At 42.3% G+C, this 22,880-nt stretch overlaps 1 protein-coding gene and 1 long non-coding RNA gene across 6 annotated transcripts in view; one reads left to right on the forward strand and one right to left on the reverse strand.

Annotated features, from left to right (window-relative positions):
* Positions 1–401: 401 nt before the first annotated feature.
* On the reverse strand, positions 402–3,046 carry LOC132820435 (uncharacterized). The gene is made up of 2 exons (XR_009645198.1): positions 2,352–3,046; positions 402–696 (listed from the first exon to the last, which is right to left on the reverse strand). It is a non-coding gene; the product is annotated as an uncharacterized LOC132820435 (long non-coding RNA).
* The window catches only part of LOC132820434 (muscleblind-like protein 3), a 276,603-nt gene continuing 255,628 nt past the window's right edge, over positions 1,906–22,880 (forward strand). For 2 of the 5 annotated variants that reach the window (XM_060832563.1, XM_060832568.1), the window contains exon 1: positions 2,089–2,587. The gene's annotated coding sequence lies outside the window, so the exon portion shown is untranslated. Of the gene's footprint in view, positions 1,923–2,083; positions 2,588–22,880 lie in introns of those variants that run through there. The other 3 variants (XM_060832565.1, XM_060832570.1, XM_060832569.1) reach the window with 3 other exon arrangements.

A 22,880-nucleotide genomic window follows, 5' to 3' on the forward strand; every position in this document is an offset into this window, starting at 1 on the left:
CTGTTTAACTGTTTTGCAAAAGAAGCAAATGGGAGAAGAGAAAAACAAAAAAAATTCACACAGCAAGTTATCAGGATCTGGGACGCACTGCCCATATTGTGGTGAAGAAGGGCTTATGCCCGAAACGCTGATTCTCCTGCTCCTCAGATGCTGCCTGGCCTGCTGTGTTTTTCCAGCACCACATTTTTCAACTCTGGTCTCCAGCATCTGCAGTCCTCACTTTCTCCATATTGTGGTAAAGTCAGGTTCAATGGAGGCATTCAAGAAGGCATTAGAAAAATGATGCAAATGGAAATGAAATGAAAGGTTACAAGCAGTATTGCCAGGCCTATATCTATATGTTTTGGTCCTATCTATGTTTTGAGGTTTTCCTGTTCAAAATCCAAGTATTTCACAAGATGTTTACATGTATGTTTATTTGTTTAATTTAGAGAACATCTATGTATTTAAATGTTAAATCTTGTCAGTTCTTTGTATTTATGCTGTTGACCACTTTTGTTCCCATTTAATGATGATCATGCCAGAGCTGAGTAGAATGATTTTGTCATCAGAATTGGCACATGGCAGTTATTGCCATTTTGGTTTGGATACTGTTCACTTGTCATTGTGTTACATTCATATAGGTTTTTTCACAAGATGTAGAAGTATAGATGTAAAAGTGAGGTGGTATACTTTAGTTGTTCATGTGACATTGTTCTGAAAAACAATTTTGAGATTATTTTGAAATATTATGGACGAGTCACATAATATAACCATGTAAATATGATAAATAATAGAGAGATAGCTGAGGTTAGAACAGTCTACTTTTTAATTTAAGGCACATTCTAAATATTTCCCAAAACATAACGTGGCAACACAGGTTAGGGAGAAAGGCAGGAGTTTGATAACTAGTTGGAGTGGTCAGAGAACCTGCGCAGACACAATGGGCTGAAGGGCCCTTGTCTGTGCTACAGAAACTCTGTATTGCCTAGAATGGAGTCCTGGTACCTTCATTTCTAAGTTAGAAACAAACTTTCCTGAAGCAGGATGCGATTTTTAACTCTTTCTTGAAGCAGGCTTGGGTGTGGAATTAAAGCGATTGAGTGAGTGGATTGGGGTGGCATGATGGCTCAGTGGTTATAGAGTCATAGAAATGCACAGCATGGAAACAGACCCTTCGGTCCAACTTGTCCATGCCGACCAGATATCCCAGCCCAATGTAGTCCCACATGCCACTGCTGCCTCACAGTGCCAGTGACCCAGATTCAATTCCAGCCTCAGGCAACCGTTTGTGTGGAGTTTGCACGGGTCCCCCTGTGGGTGCTCGAGTTTCCTCCCACATTGGCGGCACGGTGGCACAGTGGTTAGCACTGCTGCCTCACAGCACCAGAGACATGGGTTCAATTCCCGACTCAGGCGACTGACTGTGTGGAGTTTGCACGTTCTCCCCGTGTCTGCGTGGGTTTCCTCCGGGTGCTCCGGTTTCCTCCCACAGTCACAAAGATGTGCGGGTCAGGTGAATTGGCCATGCTAAATTGCCCGTAGTGTTAGGTAAGGGGTAAATGTAAGGGTATGGGTGGGTTGCGCTTCGGCGGGTCGGTGTGGACTTGTTGGGCCAAAGGGCCTGTTTCCACACTGTAAGTCTAATCTGTAAGTCTAATCTAAATTCCAAAAGGTGTGAAGGTCAGATGAATTGCCCATCATTTTCAGTGCATTAGTTAGGGGTAAATGTAGGGAAAATGAGTCCGGGTGGGTTACTCTTCAGAGGGTCGGTATGGACTTGTTGCACCGAAGGGCTTGTTTCTACAATGTAGGTAATCTCAACGATTTTGAATGAGTGGATGGAAGTGATTTTATTTTGAGGGAGGGAATGGTGTGTGGGGATGGGATAAAGAGGGTGGTAGTTGAAGCAGTGAGCTCCCAGTGTGCAGATTGAGGTGCAGGTAAGGGGGAGACACTACCTGAGGGTCAGCCCGCTGCAACCATGAGGGCATTGTGATGGCGCAGGGTGGGGCCCGGGAGGGGTTGCCATGGCGGCAGCAGCCTCCGTGGAGATGGTCGTTGAGGGCCTTTAGGCCTCACTCTCTCTGGAATGTCCCTCCCTGGTCTGCCGCCCGCCCACATACACAAACACGGATTCGGGCAAGGCGACCTATTCAGTACAATGATCGAACGCATTGAAGTTCTCCCTTGAAAACAACAAAAAAAACCCGTCTCTTTTTTAAAAAATAAAAAGCCCGCGTTAAATAAACGGTGAAGTGGGGGGACCCGCCGGATTTACGGGACGGCGCTCGCGCGGGCACACGCATCAAATCAAATCCCCTCGGGCACGCACCCGGGAGAGTTTTTTGTTTTGTTTGTTTTCTCCCCACCTTTCTTTTCTGTGCGTTCCCGGAGCGGGGCTTTTGAGCATGGTTTCGCACGGTCTTGCGATGAACTTCAGCCCGTGAGAGGCGGAGAGACGGACGGACGGACGGAGGGCAGGAAGGCGCGGCCCGTGCTGTCGCGGCGTTTAAAATGGCGGTGGTCATCCCCCAGCCGCGCTGAGGAGGCTTCAAACACCTCCCCTCCTCCCCTTCCCGCTCCCGCGTTCTTCTTGATCCTTGAGGTGAGTGTTTCTTTCCCCTCTCTCGCGTTTTGCTGGTGGGATTTTTAAAAATTTTCCTTTGATTTCCTGACGGTGGAAATCTGGCGATCAATCGGACGGGACATTCTGCTGGACTGTGAGGTGGAGGTGCGTGGGAGGGTCAGGGCTCCGCGGTGTTGTTAATTCTCCACACGGGCTGCCAACCGCGAAGCGACGGCAACTTAACTTCCAGAACCGTTTGCGAAGCCAGGCTCCGGTGGTGGGCCGTTGCAGGGCTGCGTTGAGGTAATTGCTGTTTGGTGCAGTCGGAAGTCAGCTCCCTGCAGTGGACGGGTATCCCGCGATTTCTTAAGAGGCAGCGTTTTAAACCAGATGTTTTGCTTTCTCGGCTCTAACATGTGCCCGGAGAAAGTGAGGGCTGGAGATCAGAGTCGAAGAGTGCGGTGCTGGAAAAGCACAGCCGGCCAGGCAGCATCCGAGGAGCAGGAGAATCGACGTTTAGGCCAGAAGCCCTTCATCAGAAACCCTGCTCCTCGGATGCTGCCTGATCGGCTGTGCTTTTCCAGCACCACACTCTTGGACTCTAACGTGTTTGCTAGGGATCTCAGCCGAGCATCAGGACAATAGTTGTTGTTTACATCAAGTGTCACAGATGGACACTTGGTGTAGATGGAAAGTTACAATTTATCAGTCTTGCATGGTGACTTGCAGTTTCATAAATTTCAAAAATATACTTTGTGCATAAATATATGTTTATGAATATAGTCACTGAAGCAGTTTGGTTCTTTACAGTAGCATATGGAGAAACAAGTGTTAGGATTTGACACTATCCAAACAGCAAACCAAAGGCATTTCTTTCTTATACAAGACTATTTACATATGTGAGCCACCGGGAGGTCCAATAACTGAATATACCCCCATATAACTTCAGCAGAAGGATCTCTGACAGTGGTTGTTCCTCGGTGCACCTTGGCAGCAGCTGCCCCAAGCTTTGAATCCCTCAACATGCATTCCTGCACCTTGGAATGTCAGCTGCAAATGTGTTGCTGGTCAAAGCACAGCAGGCCAGGCAGCATCTCAGGAATAGAGAATTCGACGTTTCGAGCATAAGCCCTTCATCAGGAATAAGAGAGAGAGAGCCAAGCAGGCTAAGATAAAAGGTAGGGAGGAGGGACTAGGGGGAGGGACGATGGAGGTGGGATAGGTGGAAGGAGGTCAAGGTGAGGGTGATAGGCCGGAGTGGGGTGGGGGCGGAGAGGTCAGGAAGAGGATTGCAGATTAGGAGGGCGGTGCTGAGTTAGAGGAAACCGACTGAGACAAGGTGGGGGGAGGGGAGATGAGGAAACTGGAGAAATCTGAATTCAACTCCTCCCTACCTTTTATCTTAGCCTGCTTGGCTCTCTCTCTCTTATTCCTGATGAAGGGCTTATGCTCGAAACGTCGAATTCTCTATTCCTGAGATGCTGCCTGGCCTGCTGTGCTTTGACCAGCAACACATTTGCAGCTGTGATCTCCAGCATCTGCAGACCTCATTTTTTACCTTGGAATGTCAGTCTGGTTGGGGTCAGTGCCTTGCTGAGGAAGACCTGCAAGTTTTGGACTGACTGTAGTGTGTTTTTCACCAAGTTGATGGTCCTCCAGGCACAGTCAATGTTTACCTTGGTGTGCATCCTGGGAAACAGATCATAGAGCAGAGTCCTGTATCACAGCTGTTTGAGAAGAACCTCAACAAAAACTATTACATCTCTCTCCAGACTTCCTTTGCAAAGGCACATTCCAGTAGAAGATGTGTGACAGTCTCGACAACCCTGTTGCAGCTGCTTTGTGGCCAGTATACAGTGGTGCAGAGAATATGGGCATGCATGAAGGATCCCCCAGGTAGTGCCTTTCTCACTACCAGCCAAGTGATAACTTGGTGCTTGTTGGAGAGTTCTGGTGATGAGGCATTCTGCCAAATCTGCTTGGAGAACAAATCTCCTTTTCGAGCAGGGTCTTGAGGACATTGTGTTGACCGCTTCCTGATGGATTTGTGGTCAAAGATGTTTTTCTTTGCAAATGTCTCCACAAAAGACAGGCAATATGGAATGGTTCAACTATTTGGGGCATTTCGCAGCAGTGAAGCCAGTTCTATGCTTTGCAACACTGGTGATAGAACCTCAGTACATAGTGATACTTGGTGTTTACATACTGAGGGTCTATGCACAGCTTGATGTAGCTGCACACAAAGGTGACCATCAGAATGAGGGCAGCATTGGGTATGCTTTCCTCTGTCACCCCCACCTCCATCCAGAGCTTTACATAAAGTGTTTCTGTGGTTATGGTCCATCTTGGACCTCCCAGATAACATGGAAGATGGCTCAGGTGACTCTAACGGTGCAGGTTCTGGGAACAGGCCAGATTTGCATCATGCACAACAACAAAGAGAGTACACACTTGATCAGGATTTTACCCACAATGGAAAGGGAAGTGCTCTCAACCGCCCAGTTCCTGCCTGACCTTTGATGGTATTCTCTGACCAAGTTTTTGTGTACCCCTGGCCCCTCCAAACCATATTCCCAACACCTTCAAGTAAGCTGTCCTAACAGTGAAGGATTTAAGGAATTGGTTGGACCAGTTCTCAAAGGACATTGTCTCAGTCTTGTCTCGATTTATCTTGGCTCCCAAGGCTAGTCAGAACTGTTCGCATATGCTTGTGAGTCTGTGCACTGACAGCAGCTCTGGTGACTTGCAGCTGACATGCCACAATGTATCACAGACTCTCAGTTAACATTTGGTTACAATACTTGTCATTTACCACTGACCGCTTCACTATGTTGGTGACTTTCCAGTGTAAACACCTGTTATGTCTAAGTTAACTAAAGTAAAGGTTAGATCACTGTAGCTCCAGATGACTATTCTCCCATCGAAGAGGGAGGTGAGTGGTGGTGAGTTTAACCTGAGAGTCACCATGCCTCAAGTGAGAGGTGAGGTTGAGAAGGCAGAACCTTCAAGATAACATCAGAGTGTGTGGATTGAACCTGTGCTGTTGGCGTTACTCTGTATCACCTGAGCTAACTGACTCCAAGTGAAAGGCTACAACAGTTACTGCAGCGCTTTGTTCACTGGCGACTGTTAAAATTAATGCAGCTCTGTCTTCTGCATGAGTTATTTTAAAATAGTTGATGCAGTATTCTTTCCACTCTCGAGTGGTGACTCATAGGTAAATTGGTTAATGTAATTTGCTGCCCACTATAGTGAGTTGTATGTTAATACAGTTAACTCAGCTCTGTCCAGTGGTGAGGAGAGAGAATAATTATTTGGAAGGTGTCAAACTATGCTTGTTAATACTACTTTAGATTGAAAACAATGGTAAAATGTAGAGGGTACACTTTTTTAAAAAAAATGCATTGAATATTCAAAAAAATTCAGTTTTTTTCCAGCCCATCACTTCCATAAGAAGAACCAGTATCCCTGCACGTTTAGAACAACACCTTATATTTAAAAAATCAGTTATCTTTGTGGCCAAGGTGGTTTTGAAGTTAGATTTGGTTACCGAGAACGTACTGACTGAAATGAATGCTAACTGTCCTGCACTGAGGATTGGCAGGGTGCAGTATTGATGGGTACTTTTAAGCTGGTAAACAGTATGTGCCTGAAGTGGAAACTCCCAAACGCAGCTGTGCTTAGTTCGCTGCCAGCAACAACAAGTCATTTACTAAATTATTTAAATTAAGATGGGAAATAAACAAACTGTCAACAAGAATGTTTACACATTGAGAGATTTGAGAAAGCGAGTTTGGGGTGCATGTGAATGGGGGGGGGCTAGTATATGAATTGCTGATGGTGGTGAATCCAACTGAAATGCGAAGATGTTGACCTAATTTATGTGAGCTGTATTTGGTAATATTTGGTCAATTACTGGTGGGCTTGAAATCTGTCTGGGCATAGAACAACAAGCGGTATCAGCAATCATTTTATACTTGCTGTTTTCCAATTGAAAAGAAAAATAGGCTATGTGTAAACTGGTGTTGATTCACGATGGCCCATTTAGTGTACTTGTATATGTGCTACTCAGTTGTTTAATTCTGACTATTCAATATTTTATTTTCATTTTACATGCTTTGTGTGCTTTACATTACTTAATTCAAATTGCCTGATCGTACAAGTATTCCAAATGCAAAACAGGACTGAATTATCAAGACTAAAATGAAGAAATAACTTTTGTTTAAATAACACCTTTTTGTCCGGGCAGACTAAAAGTGCTACACAGATAATAAAGTAGTTTATTGTTGTAGTTACTGTGGCTAACCTGTGAATACCATATGGTGCCAAATAAGTAGACTGTTTATTTTTTTTTCTTTATTCCCTCCCACTACTGCCTAACTGTGGTAGTGCTTATATTTTCCCCAGCACCCATGTTGTGTGCGTGCATGCAGGTGTTAGACACAGGGTAAGACAACAGGTGTACAAATCTTTTATTCAGTTTCCACCAGCAGGAAGAAAGGAAACACCCATGTGGCCAGTGATAAGCAGAGGCCTTCTCATCAAAGGGCAATGCTACATGATCAAACAGCGAAGGGGAGTTGGATGGGGAAATAATATACTCCACTCCCTATGGTACCCACCTCTCCCTGAACAGCTCAAGGGTGTTGGTGGACACCGCGTGCTCCCTCTCCAGAGACACCCAGGCTCTAACACAACTGCAGAAGAGGGCAGGCAGTTGGCCCTATTGACCCCCCCCCCCCAACGGCCCGCTGCCTGGACCTGTTCATGGCCAGTTTGGCCAGGCTCAGGAGCAGCCCACGAGGAGGTCTTCAGACCTGCCTTTCCCCCCTCTGTGCCAGGTGCCCGAATATCAGGAATGTAGGACTGAAGTCCAACCAGAAACAGAGAGCAAGGTTTTTTAGAAAATCAAAAAGGGAGTGCAAGTGTCCACACACCCAATATATACGTGGTCCATGGACTCCACAGCACCACAGAACAAGCAGTTGAAGTAGACAGTTTATATGATGTTGATTGAGAGAAGAAATATTGGCCAAGTCCCTAAGAACTGTTCTGCTCTTTAAATTAAGCCATGTAATGGTTTATGAGCCTTCGCGAGCACCTCATCCAAAAGACATACCTTTGACAGTGCCATATTGGTGTTAGCCGAGGCCAGGGTTCAAATCTCTAAACAAGTTGATTAGAAAATATTTTTAAAAAAGCACAAACTGCATGTGGGATAATAGGAATAGACAATGTGCTTAGGTCTACAAGAATTGGACTTCAACCAACAGCCTTCAGACCAAGTAAATGCCATCCACTGATTACATAAATCTAGATTTATGTACTGTGTATAAGTATTATTTCAAATTAAAATATTTATATTAAGCTTAAATGGTGTGCCTAACTTAAAAGTGAATTGTGAAACTTGATTTGTGCTTATCCTGGAAAGCAACATGTCCTTATCTTGTTGAATCAAGAACTTTGGAACTGGAGACACATTTCAGGAGTGATTACAATATAAACCTGAGATCTGATCCTGTAATTAGAGAAAGGCAATGTTCTAAGCCATGTAACACTATTAAATATCAGGGTCCAGGGAGTACTGTATTGTGTAGCATCAGCTCCTTATGCTAAAGGGTGCACTTGTCATTAGGATATCTAGTTACAGTAATAGTACATTAAATTGACAGCAAGTGGTGGGATGGAAATATGATTGGAAAGCAGGATGATATTTGACCCCCAAAACACTGCTGTTTATGAAAAGTGACTGTTAATTATTCAAGTTCCTCCCTAATTTGCTGCTTGTGTCCCTGTAGTGAGATTTCTTATGATCTGTCAAATATTTGCAGAGATTCATGCAATGACTTAAGTTCAATGTATGCAACAAAAAAAGGCTTATTTAAAAAAATCATTTTTACTCAAAGAGCATTTTGCTTAAGTATATGCTTTAATATTATGACCTGTGAGTAAAGTCAATTTCTCTCATTGTCTTAGTGACTACACCTCAAAAGTATTTCATTGGCTGTAAAGTGCTTGAGGACACTGCTTATATAAATGCACATCATTCCTTACCTCTAACAAATATTTATAGAAAATATATCTGCATCAGATTCAAGAGGCATCAATTTCATCAAACTGAAGCCATTAGCTGTGCATCTAAAGAAAACTTTTTTCTTTCAATCATAAATGTTTAGATCTGTTGCTCAATTAAAATATATCTAAGAGTATTTTAATCGCCCTTTATAATACATTCAGCGTGTGTGCCATGCCAATACTGTTAGTAAATCTTAACAATACTCAACTCTTGTTGCTGGTGCTGCCAGACCTGCCGAGCTTCTGCAGCAATTTTTATGCTTTAATCGCAAATGTTATTCCACGTGCAAATGAGACTGCATTCAGTTGATACCCTTTGCACTGTGGCAAGGTTTATTTCCTGAAAGATTCGTATTCTTCTGTAACACATTTAAAGCTCTAATTGCAGCAGGAGACTGTGGTGGGGTAACTTTATTTCCCTTCCGGGTCAGTTCACAAGGAGCGCTTTATTTTTCTCCAATTGCCAGTTCTTGATAGCAGCTGCTCAGTTTGAAATAGGTTATAGAGCTGTCTCTGTTTGAACTCCCTCAATTTAAAAACAAAAATTCAGGACACTTTTTTTTAAAAAAAGCCGTCTACATTGAATATGCATGGCACTCTGTACACTTATTACAAATGAGGCTGTGATGGTCTTGAGCATTAGCTAAGTGCACATGGATTTAAAATACTGAACAACGCAACTGTGTTCTGGCGGTTCCTGGATGTCTGTGCAAGGTTATGGTCATATTCATGATACAAAAATATCATTAGCATTACAGACCATTAAATTGGCCAAACTCGTTAACACAAAATGGTGATGGACTTGGGAGAGAAACTTAAGAAACCTGTTTCACAGAGCACCTGGTGACCAGAACCTGCAACTAAATTGTGACTTTTGCTATAGCAATATTTGAATGGGACAGGGAGACAGAGCAATTTATAATGGTAAATGTTGACAAAAAATGCATGACCGTATGTTTGTGACAAGAGCTAAGGTCAGTATACATAAAATTCATGCCTTAACTCGTATTTTCATCAAAGTGACCTAATTACAGACTTTGAATTAAAATGCTCTTCGAGGTCACTGCTGTGTCCTTTGTTTCTGTGTCACTGCATGTGTCTTATTTAAAGCATTTTTTTTTAATGATCCTGGTGGTGGTGGTTAAATTACACTTTATTTGGAATTTTATTGAGTTCAAACTTTTCCTCTGCCATGTTAAGATTTGAGTCCATTTTCATGTGAAATAATATTAAATATGCATGGTGAATCATTGATATCGCGAAATCACTGAAGTTGAGTGCATAAAGAGAATCTCCACCATTTCAGAAATGGCTCTTGTTTTTTGCAAGTCTGATCTGGAACTTATTTATGTCCTCGGGCTTGTACCTTAGGCAGGTTGAAGCAGAGAAGGTGAAAGACTAAGAAATGAGGCCGAGAAAATGTAGACGTGGAGGCAGCTTGATTTAGAAAGAAAGAGAAGTGAGGCCAAGACTGGGAGATGGCCTTTAAAACTTAGAATCTGGCCGTTTAGGAGAAAGATGAGGAAGCGTTGCTTCACACAGAAGGTGGTGGACATAGAGTCATAGAGGTGTACAGTATGGAAACAAACCTTGTTTATGTCGATTAGACATCCTAGATTAATCTAGTCCTGTTTGCCAGCATTTGGCCCATATCCTCCTAAATGCTTCCTCTGCAGATACCCAACCAGATGCCTTTTAAATGTTGTAATTATACCAGCCTCCACCACTTTTTGTCTGTCAGCTCATTTCCTACATGCCACCATCCTTCCTTTCCTTTTAAAATATCCTGGGAAAAGACACCAAAAAGTTATCACACTAACGGATATTGAATCCAACAGGCTAAAATCAAAGGCGTTCCTCTGCTTATAAGAGCATATTGGTCATATAGCAATGAACCATCAGCTCATGGTATCATTTTGTACAAAGGAAATGGAGTAACTATCCGTCATTGGAAAGGCAAATCAGGGCACACCAAAACACTTAATGATAAGATCCTGGAGAATGTTGCTGAACAAAGAGACCATGGAGTAGAGGTTCACAGTTTCTTGAAAGTGGGATCCCAGGTAGCAAAGAAGGCATCTCAAATGCTTGCCTTTATTGGTCAGTGCATTGAGCACAGGAGTTGGGAAGTCACGCTGCGGCTGTACAAAACATTTGTTGGGCCACTTTTGGAATACTGCATTCAGTTCTGGTCTCCATGCTATTAGGAAGGATGTTGTGAAACTTGAAAGGGTTCAGAAAAGATTTACAAGGATGTTGCCATGTTTCGAGAGTTTGAGCCATAGGGAGAGGCTGAATAAGCTGGGCTATTTTTCCTGGAGCGTAGGAGGCTGGGGGTGACCTTCTATAAAATCCTAAGGAGCATGATAGGATGAGTAGCCAAGGTCTTTTCCTTGGGATGGAGGGAGGTGGTCCAAAATTAGAGGGCATAGGTTTTAAGTTGAGGAGAAAAATTTAAAAAGGTAAGTAAGGGACAAATTTTTCATGCTGGGGTTAGTGCGTGTATGAAATGAGCTGCCAGAGGAAGTGGTCGAGGCTGGTAGAATTAGTGTTTAAAAGGCATCTGTATGATATATGAACAGGAAAGATTTAGAATGATATGGGCCAAATGCTGGCAAATGGGACTACATTTATTTAGGATATCTGGTCGACAAGGATGAGTTAGACCGTAGGGTCTGTTTTCATGCTGTATATCTCCTGACTCTAAAATGCAGCACCTCACATTTATCTAAAACTCCATCTGCCACCCATTTGGCCCATCTGATCAAGGTCCATGTACTCTTACCCCAAAAGGCTATGGATGTAGAGGAAATTGATCTGTTCAAGATTGAGGTCCACTATTGGTAGCTGTGCTTTGAGCCATCTAGGCCTTAAGCCCTAGAAATATCTTATTAAGCCTCTCCATCTTTAACTTTTTTTAAAATTACTCGTTCTAAAATTTCTCTTCAATAAAGCTATTGGTTACCTCTTGTAATGCCTCTCAATATGTGATGTTTAATAACACTTAGTGCCTTTAATGTAGTAATATATAAATATCAGTTGTTACTGAGGTTAATTTGAGTTTTGATAAGGAATATAGAGAAAAGGTGAACAAATTAATTAATTAAAATACTGATTAGCCGTGATTTGATTGAATGTGAGAACAGAAGAGGCCATTCACCACCTGAGCTTGTTCTCCAGTCGGTGTATTCAAATCAGGAGTGTTTAAACCAAGTCTCAAGTAAAATACAACAAAAAAGGGTTGATTTATATTATTCTTTTTAAAACAAAACATATAAGTTGTAAATTTTCATTATTTTGTTTGTCAACTGCTTTAGCTGAAGCTGGCAGAACTGTAGCTTCTACTATAGTGCTGCAATGAATAATTGAGGTCAACAGCTCCAGTATATTCAAGCTATTTGGACTTTGTGATAGTATCTTCTGGCAATGTGTGCTGATCAGTCATAGCCTTCAAAAAACAGCTGAAACTAGGACTGTGCACAATCCCCACACAAAGTGGATCAAAATATAAAACAGTCTACACACTAGATTGTGCAGAAATGCAAAAGATTACGCACATATTGTGGTCCAGTAGAGCATGCACACGTAGTTATTCACAATTCCTCCTGTCTACAAGTCAGAAGGTCATACATTGAAGTCCTATTATAGGGACATAATTTAGGCTGGTACTTCTGGAGATACTGTGTTGTCAGTGTTGCTTCCTTTGGATGACCCTTCAAACTGAACTTCTTGATCTCTGTGAGGTAGAAGCAACTTTTTTGGTGATGAGCAGGAGACTTATGCCTGGTGACCCAGCTAATATTTATCTCTCAATTTCTATCACATATTAGATTATCTGGATTACTATCACCTTGCTGTTTGTAGGAGCTGGCTGCTCACAAGCTTGCTGCTAAAACAATGGCCACACTTGATTAACTATGACATGCTTTGAAATGCTCTGTAATCATGAAAAACACTATACAAATTCATCTCTTTCTCTCTATTCTTTCATGCTCAATATAATATCTTATCAAGCCATTAGATTTGTTAAAGCTTCTGGTTTGCTGAATATTTTTGAATTCTTCCAATTTAGCAGGATGGCTAAATGTATTGGAAAGGCCTAAATACCAAACAAAATTTCAATTCTGTTTCAGTATTAGAAAGCCAGTAGTGAAATGACTGTTTGTCATTCAGTGGAAAACCATTACTCAGAAGGCAGAAGATATATTTTGCACACTTCTCATTGAGCAGAAATAATTTCATCCTCATGCTTAGCCTAAAATCCTCTTTACTCTACACACTAAAAATACAGGGTGAAGGGCAGATAATCAGGCCTGACCTACAGATGTCAGTCTTACTTCAGCCAACGCAGCAGAATTGCTACATCTGTGATGCTGGATGGATTTTTTTTTAAGCCTTGTTTTGCCTTTGGCTAATGGCCATAGCCTGTCTGCTGATATTGACCTTATTGTTTTCTCCAACTTTTTCTGTCACCACATCCCTCTCCTCTCCTTGCACATTTTGTTTTAGCTCTCACTAGAGAAGTTAGTTTTTCTGTAAATAATAGTCAAAAATCATCTTACTATTTCACAGATTTCATATCTAGATTATAGATCTTAGACATTCTAAGATTCATGTGTTAGTTGTCACATGGTCTTTGATAACAATTTTTTGTAAATTTTGGCACAGCATATCTAAATCAGTGCAAGAATTGGTAGCCCAATTAATCTGCCAAGTTTCAGCTCCAGTTTCCTTGATTCTCTTTGGTGAGAGAGGTTTACAAAGCAGTTTATCACTGGGGACTTGTAGTTTGAAATCCATTGAAACATGATTTGTGATATTGCTATCATTGAAAATGTTGGGATGACCAGAACACAATCCAGCATGTGTCTGCATGAATGACTTCATTAATTCCATACTGGTGTCAAGGACCAGAAGAATACAACCAGAATATGAACAAGCTTCTACTAGGAGAAAGTGAGGACTGCAGATGTCGGAGAAGTCGGTCAAAGAGTGGCGAGGAAAAGCACGGCAGGGTCAGGCAGCATCTGAGGAGAAGAGTCCATGTTTTGGGCATAAGCCCATCTTCATTCCTAATGAGCCCTTTTTGACTCCAGCTTCTACTTGCAATCTAAACCCACCTGGGTTATCATGTTAAAGTTATTAAAAGGAAACCTTTTTAACACAAATCATCTCTATTGTTTACAGCCTCTTGAGCCTAACTCCACTGTAGCACCCCCCCCCCCCCCCCCACAACTCCCGTCCCCCAAACTGCACATACTTGCTTCCATCACTCTCCCTACTAAGTAGCAAAGACTACTAGAGAGATTTCATCAGCAATGTCCCTGCTTTATATTCTGGATTCAATGGCAAGATTGCCTAACAGACATTATTGTTTTCCTCGCAGTCAGCTCCATTTGCATCTCCTGAAAAGCCAGATACAATGTACTACTAAGTGTGTCCGCATGGTTGAAAAGTCTGTCCTCTCACAATTTTCTCCTCTCTTTTCAAATGATTAGTATTCCAGGGGAGAACAAAGAAAAGATTTTCCCTGACCATGGCAGTTCTTACTTTAATTGCTCTGAGGAGTTCACTACAGTTATTCACAATGGTGATAACTTGTCCATCAAGTTGCATTACAATGTGATTTCAAGTATTTGAGGCAGAGCAGTGGAATGACCTGAAAGAAACGAAGCATGTATCATCGTCCAGATCCAGCTACCTCATAGAATGTCCCGCCTCGTGTCCAAAGACCTGCAAGTTGAGAATCAGCCTGTTTGGCTACATAAATACATTTTTTTTTAAGGTAAGGGACAGAGATTTACAGGAGATGAGGAAACCATTTCTTGCTCAGAGGGTAATGGGAATCTGGAGCTCACTGCCTATAAGGATGGTAGAAGCAGAAGCCCTTAACACTTAAGAAGAATGCAGTTATTGTCTTATGATAGCAAGGCATTAAAGAAATTGCTTAAGTGCAGGAAAATGGGATTAGGTAGCTGTTTTTTGATTGGTGTGGACAAAATAGGCCAAAGTCTTTTCTCTGTGCTGTAGATGTCTAAGACTCTGTAAAGACCCATGACAGAAACTTGAGTCCCTGAGTAAAGTCTTCCTTGTAGCAAAGACCAGTTAACATGGTGACAGGCGGTATGTGAAGAACAATTTGGATAGATGTTTGTGATTATTGGTATGGGATTTAAGTTGCTCTTGAACAATAGCAGCATATTTTAGAGAAGCCTTTTTTTTTGTTTCTGACTTGAGAGACATAATGTAGGTTATTTATTTTCTACGAACACCACTTTTTTTTCCTTTTTGGTCACTGGCAAGCTTAGGTGGATGGTGGTCTTCCCTGATGCATGCTTGTTGCCTGTCTTTCTCTTGGCGTTAGGTGTAGGAAGTGCAGTCTAATTGTAGATTACAGGAGGAGAAGATTCACTGGAAAAATAAAGATGAAATATTAAAAGGTATATCAACTGTGGGTGACACAATAGCTCAGTGGTTAGCACTGCTACTCATAGCGCCAAGGACCTGGGTTTGATTCCCATCTCTAGCAACTGCCTGTGTGGAATTTGCACATTCTCCACGTATCTGCATGGGTTTCCTCTGGGTTCTCCAGTTTCCTCCCACAATCCAAAGATGTGCAAGTCAGGTGAATTGGCCGTTCTTTATTGCACGTAGTGTTAGGTGCATTAGTTGGGGGTAAATATAGGGTAGGGGAATGGGTCTAGGTGGGTTTGTCTTTGGAGGGTCAGTGTAGATTTGTTTGGCTGAAGGACCTGTTTCCATGCTGTGGGGAGTCTAATCTAAAAAACTACTTATTTCAATGACCTCCACTGCAATCAAATCCAAATAAGCCACACCTTTTTATTGGCATTCTGATCTTGTGATTTTTTTTAAAACAAAAAGTGGCATGATACCGATGCCCAGGAGAGTTTTACAGCCAGTGAAATATTTCTGAGCAGCAACCATTATTGGCTCAGCATTTCCTGACAGTGCAATCTGCACATAGCAAGATTCAGTACACAGCAATGCAATAATTACTAGATAAACATTTTCGAACTGTGGGTTAAAAATTGTCTCACATCAAGGATAACTCCTTTAGTTCTTTTCAGAATGCTATGTTGAGGACTTTTTACAGCTGAAAAGCTGTTCAGAGCCCTTTTTATAGATTAGAATCAAATTTTAAAAATATATAAATATTGACAAACACATTCTACTCTGTAACTTTGAGGCACTCAGCCAACACATCTCTGCAGGTTGAAGATCGGATTTGCTGGCGAAATGTTTGAAAGTGCTGTTTCCACCCAAGGAAAATTTATGGTGAATGTGTTAACACACCTTATGAGGTAATGGTCAGAATCTCTAGGAGAAGGATGGGAAAATAAAGTCATTGATTTGGGATTGAGATGCAACCAGTCCTGAGCTCAAGCAAACCTGCTTCTCCTCTTCCCTAGAAGCTATTCCATGACACTGGGTCTCAGCAAGTGCCTTCAGAAAGGAAATGGAAGCAGAAGGTGACCATTCAGTCATTCTACCTTTCAAATTGATGTGGCTGATCTATTTGCATTCATTTAATATCCTGAACTTGACAAGAAAGAGGGAAGAATTTATTTGTTTGGCAATAAAGGGTTCTTACAAGAACAAGAGATGGGAACAATGTTTCCAGAGTTAGTGGAATGTAAACTCAATTTATTTTTATTTGGAAACTTGAGTCTTGAAATGGACAGGACCACATGTAGCTTTAAATTTAATTTGTATTTTTCTATTGTGTACGTTAAGAAGGAAAGGGCATGGCTTCAGTTTCATTTTCAGGTTTGAAGCTGGTGCTGGGATGTTAAGTGTGTTTTTTCAGTAAGTATGGGTTTCTTCGTGAGAAAAACCAGTCCCAGCAGCAGTGTTTTAACAATCCCCTGAACAATCAGTAAGAAGAAGCTACAGGAAGTCCTGGAAGGAGTTTAAGGAACTTTTTATTTAAAAAAGTTAGTGAGTTGTGGTCACAATTTCTGTAAAGACCAGAGGAAGAGCTATTTACTTCCAAGACAATTTTAGCAAATGCTGAAGGTTTCTAACAAGAAACCAAGTACAGCAATACCAATTAAGCTAGGAAGTTTAAAAATCGAGATGGAGTGGCCCTTCACTGAGGTTTGAGTGTCGTAAATTGGTATTGAGAGTAAAGATGAACCTTCTGCTTGATACGTATAAGACTGATCCAACTGGTAGTTAGATTGCTTTCTCTCCCCCTTTTCCCCCAACAAGGGTCCTGCCACATGTGATTTCTACCATCTCCAAAAGGCAATAGATGCAGGCTAACATCACCAATTGCTGATTCTCTTTTGAGTGACACACCGTTGTGACTTGTGGAATTTATTGTTACTGGGTCAAAATCCTGGAACTCTTCACTTAACAGTGCTTCCAGAATGTTGGTCATGCATAACCTACACTGTTAGTCAAAAGATCAGGACTAAACTTTAAACATTGACTTTCCCACCCTATATTTGTTGATTCTCTTAGTGCCCTAAAAAATAAGTAGCATATAGTTTGGGATTTATTCAATGACTGAGCTTCCACAGCATTCTGGGGTACAGAGTTCCAAAGATTCTCAATCCTCCAAATGAAGAAACTTCTCACCTCAGTCTTGTGTGGTCAACCCCTTGCTATAGACTTTTCTTTCATTGGACAGTTTCATTATTTACGCAGTCTGCCCATGAGTGTTCTGGATACGAAAGATCACTGTTAGAGCTTTCTGTAAATTTGTTAACTGTTTAGTTGTCCTTGTTACTTCAGCCTCCTGAGCTTACGATAGTGAGAAACAATAGTATGTGATAAATGGCTTTCTTTCTATTGTACATAGACATTGTGCACAGCAAATATGTTAAAATATTGTAGTCATATTTACAGATGATTCTCCTTTTACCTGTTCAATGCTACTGTTTCCTGTTTGGTGCTGGGATGTGTTGGATTGTTGTTGTAAGTGGAATCTTGTATTCTCCCTCAGTTGTTTGGTGGCAAGGGATGACCGGAAAACCCCAATAAGTTCTCTCCTCTGTCACAATTTATGTCCATGGAAGGAAGGCATTAGTAATTGAGTGAGCAATTAATACCCCCTGAAGGGACTCTATCCACTACGATTGATTTTAACACTGGCATAGGTGATGGGGTGGTGGTGGGAGCTCACCATTCAGCTAGCGCAACAGTCAAACACATGTTTGCAGGCTCCTGGGAGAGTCCCTTTTTTTTTCAAAAGACCTGATTGAAGGGCCTAGCTTTGTAAGGGGGAAGTTACTGGAAGCCATCCCTTGCTCATTGCAGACGTTCCTTGCCTTTCAGGAGACATGTATTTAATGGCTGCCATGCAGTCCCCACAAAAGCACTTCCTTTTAGAGGTCACATGACCATAGCAGGGTAGCAAGTACACAAAGTACAATTGTATCTTTCCAAGTGTCTTCCTTTTCATTTTCAAATAAAGTTATGCACTGCCATTTGCAGTTTCAAGTTATCCAATACACATGGTCACAAAAAAATCATTCACTAATAAAAGCTATAACTCTCTGGTCAATTCCATTTTGATCAGTCTTTGTGCATGAATTGCATGCTTGGTCTTGCAATCTTGCGGGTTTCATAATGGTATGCCAACACATTGTCATTGACTGTTCCTCTGGAATCTGATTCCTGGAAGGGGAAGGTGGCGGAAAGAGATACAGCGGCTCCTGAAGTAGGAGGCTGTCTGCTACATTGACTACCCCCTGTAAAAGCGCAATCCCTTAATGTAAATTTGGCAGTGTCTCTGCTCCCAAGAGGAGCAATTCCACTCCAGGACATCCCAGATGTCCTATTTCAGGTTCTGCAATTTCCCCTCCTACGTGGTCAGCAATGTCCTCCAGTGCATCTCCGCCACTTGCTGCACCTCCGCCCTCAAATCCCATCCCACTAACCACAACGAGAATAGAACCACCTGACCCTCCCCTTCCACCCGACTAATCTCCGGAAACGGGGCATTATCCTCCACCTGCAGACAGACCTCACCACCAAGGATATATTTTCTCCCCACCCAGCCAGCTGCTTTCTGTAGAGACCATTCCCTCTGCCGCTCCCTTTTTAAGGGCCAGGTTCCCTACCAATCCACCCTTCATACCTGACAACTTCCCTTGCTTCTACAGGAGGTGTAAAACCTGTGCCAACCCCTCCCCCACCCCAGTCAAACACCACCACCACCTCCGTCCAAGACTCCAAAGTATCTTTTTACATCCAGAACATTCACCCACCTCATACTGCATCGGTTGCAATCGATATGATTTCGTCTACATTGGGGAAACTGGACACCAACTTGCTGGGCAGTTCAGGTAACATCTCTGGGACACACACTAAACAACTCCACCGCCCTGTGGCTGACCAATTCAACTCCCCCAGTGAATGAAAGTCCTGGGCCGTCTCCAACACCAAATCAAACCCACCCGCCAACTGGAGGAAGAACATCTCATCTTCCACCTTGGGATCCTTCAACCACATGGCATCAACATGGACTTGCCTGTTTCCAACTCTCCCCATTCCCCACCTCATCCCAGGTCCAACCCTCCAACTTGGCACCACACTTCTGACCTGTCCTACTTGTCCATCTTCCTTCCAACCTATCTGCCCCACCTTCCCCACCAACCTATCACAGTTAACGCCCCCATCTGCATCCACCTATCGCCTTCTGATCCTATCTTGTCCCAACCCCACCCTCACGCCCTATTTATTTCTGATCTTCCTTCCCCTTCCACATTCCTGATTAAAGGGTTTATGCCAGAAATGTCAATTCTCCTCCTTGGAAGCTGCCTGACGTGCTCTGCTTTTCCAGCACCATCCTTTTCGACTCCAACTTTCCAGCATCTGCAGTCCTCACTTTCTCCTAGTTGCTGAACTAATATGTTGGATGTATGTTGCTGACATGCTGGCAAGAGGAGCGATCCTCTTGAAGAGAGTTGAGGATGATAAAACAGTGTGAAATATTTCAAATTCAACAGGAAGCAACTGCTTAACATGCTTTGAAAGTCATCAGTCCAGCAGAGACATTAAAACTGAAAGGTAAGTGTTTTGCTGAAGTCCAGCTAACTATACAAGCTGCTGTTTAAATGATGCAAGAAGTAATGATTTTAAAGCGTGCCCTGAAAAAAATTAATGTTACTCCAAGATTTTTTTGAACATTCTGAAGTTAAGTGACAGTCCAGAATGGCACCTTATACAGAAGGAAATGGTTATCGTTAGAAACAGAATTCCTCCAGGATGGATATATGTCACAATTCCACACTGACCCTCATAAGAGTATCCCACCCAGAATCATTCCCCATTACTTTACAGTTCCCCTGAATGATGCATCCTGAACACTATGCAAGCAATTTTAGCATGGCCAATTCATCGAACCTGCACATCTTTGCACTGTGGGAGGAAACTGGAGCACCTGGACGAAACCCACGCAGATATGGGGAGAATGTGCAAACTTCACACAGGTGGTTGCTCGAGGCTGGAATGGAACCCCGGTCCCTGGCGCTGTGAGGCAGCAGTGCTAACCGTTGAGGCACCATGCTGTCCAAAAGAGATGCTGAAGTGCACCTGTACAAGCCATCAAGAAATTGAGTGTAATTGGAGCAAAACAACAGAAGTGCTGTATTGGCCAAATGTGAATAATTAAATTAAGGATCACATCATCTATTGGAGTGCCTTCAACAAATTCCAGGCTAGTGTGGAGTTTGCACATTCTCCCAATATCTGCGTGGGTTTCCCCTGGGTGCTTCGGTTTCCTCCTACAGTCTAAAGATGTGCAGGTCAGGTGAATTGGCCATGCTGAATTGCCCGTAGTGTTAGGTGAAGGGGTAAACGTAGGGGTATGGGTGGGTTGCGCTTCGGCGGGTCAGTATGGACTTGTTGGGCCAAAGGGCCTGTTTCCACACTGTAAGTAATCCAAATTAAATAGCCGCTTAGGCATGATACCACTGACAGACGATGATTGAAGCTTGGTGTAGACCTCTCACTTACCAGAATTAATTTATCATGTCACTGTCAACTCGTGTTCTGAGTACTGGAGTTAGACCAGCTCACATCAACAATCGCCATTGAAATTGTCAAATGCCTGAAAGTTACTTCAGTCATTATAACATTCCAAATATTGTGGTGAGTGATAACAATCCATGAGTGAAGAACTTAGCTGCTTCATTAAGGATTAGGAAATTCAACACCAGACATCTCCACATTGGTGCCAATTTGACTGGGGCTAATGAAAAGTACTCATAAAGAAATCAAGTAAAATCAGCAAGCTGCCTACTTTAGAGTGGGCAGCAGCTCTCGGGCTAGACTACTACTTCTCCAGTCCTTTATTTCAATCAAGACCTGCTGCTGGTCTGTCAAGTGCCTCAGTTGTGTCTGATGTGGCGAGCTGTCCTGAACAGGAGCCTTGTAGCATTCTCAAAGTCTGTATTCAGTAGTCAGTTGGGATACCCATTCCCTTCATGAGATGCCATCCTTTGTGTAGAAAAGAATTGGAAATGATGTGCATTCAGCGTCAACTCTTTTGCTCTCTGTATATATCGATGTTTGTTTGGAGTTGCCATGTTAAGATACCACTCTGAAAGATATGACAAAGGCTTCAAAATACAATGATGATTTAGTGAATGTATAGTCAGTTGGCAGATGCAGATCAAGAAGTGCACATACCGTTTTTTAAAGAAAAGGTGAGGGTACACAGTTATGTCATCTTTTTTTTCCCCCCCCCTCTCCAGTTGAAGCAAAACGTTCAGAGACACAATTTTACTTCCTTCATCTTTATTCCAGGCCATTGAAAGGGGGCACAAATGTCCATGTGCACAGGGACATGAGTTCATAGTGTTTCCTCTGGAATAGCAGTTTCTCAATGAACTATATTGTCATTTTACAGGGAGGAGCATCCAGCACCTATTGTTAACTGCACGTTCTTATCTGATCTGAGTCATGCTTAGCTGAACCTCTTGTTTCACAAAACTCAGAACTTAACTCTTCCCCTGCCTGCTTATATCTCAGCAGGAGCCAAAGTTCAAATATCTAATTTCTTGAACGTCCAAGTGAAGGCACATGGAGCACTGACAAGGCCTAATTAGGTTTTTGAGCTTTGCAATTAGGACCACCAAGTAGCAGAATTGATTATTTAAATTTTTGCAAGACAATGATTTATGCTACAGGTGGAGCACCAAGCAGTTTAGTCATCTGTTTTTTTTCTGGTTAATCATCGGCGAGTTGGATCAAAGAGTCTGTTTCTCTACTGTACATCTCTGACTCTATAGCAGGGATATCTAAATACATTTGAGAACACATAATGTAGATTCGTCGGGATGACGCAAGGAATGGTGAAGCTATACTTTTGAGGAAAGGCTTTAGACAGAGCAGTCATTTTGACTGGAACAAAATGAACACAACAACTTTCAATTATGGAAGGATGTAGTAAAAGGGGGAGAAAACCTCTTCTGATTGTATTTCTGAGGTATCACTAAAATTATGATTTGAAGGTGCAGGTGTTGTCTGGGGTGGACAACGTTTTAAAAATCACAAAACACCAGGTTGTAGTCCAACAGGTTTATTTAGAAGCACAAGCTTTTGGAATGCCACTGCTTCATCACCTGATGAAAAGGCAGCACCTCAAAAGCTAGTTCTTCCAAATAAGCCAGTTGGACTATAACCTGGTACTTTGATTTTTAACTCCATAAAATTATCACCAGAGTCTTTGAGAAATTCCTTTTGAAGACAAGTTAGAGCAAGAAATGCTTTCTGATGGGGCATGTGGAATCACTGCATTTTTGTCCTTTGTAAGAGTGGCTTAATCTGATTCATATCTTTGTGTAAAAGTGCAGGACAGTGAAATCAGTTCTGTCATAGAAGTGAAGAACTGATGCAAACACATGAAGTGGATGACACTTGGTCGTGCAGTAGAATACTGTAGTTCCATGTTTATTGGTATTAAATTGATATAGTGGACCACAATCCAACAAATTTGACAGCATGTTTTAAAAATCCTGCCCAATTATGCTTTCCAAGCTAGAGTTTCCCTTCAAAGTATTATTTATCATACACCTCAGAAATATCGTTACCTTCTTTCTGCACTTTCAAGTATTGTGAAATGTAGTAACTCCTTTCTCGGCAATTGCAGCATCTATTTTGATGCTTAGCAGGGAGGTGAAAATTTGGGGTCTTGTTGGCTGAGGGTGAAAGTTTGACGACATCCTTTTGTGCAAATGGTGAGATTTTATTAATGCCCTTTGGCAATGTAATGCCTCCTCAC

This window comes from Hemiscyllium ocellatum, chromosome 11 (assembly GCF_020745735.1).
Source record: "Hemiscyllium ocellatum isolate sHemOce1 chromosome 11, sHemOce1.pat.X.cur, whole genome shotgun sequence".
Taxonomy (NCBI): domain Eukaryota; kingdom Metazoa; phylum Chordata; class Chondrichthyes; order Orectolobiformes; family Hemiscylliidae; genus Hemiscyllium; species Hemiscyllium ocellatum.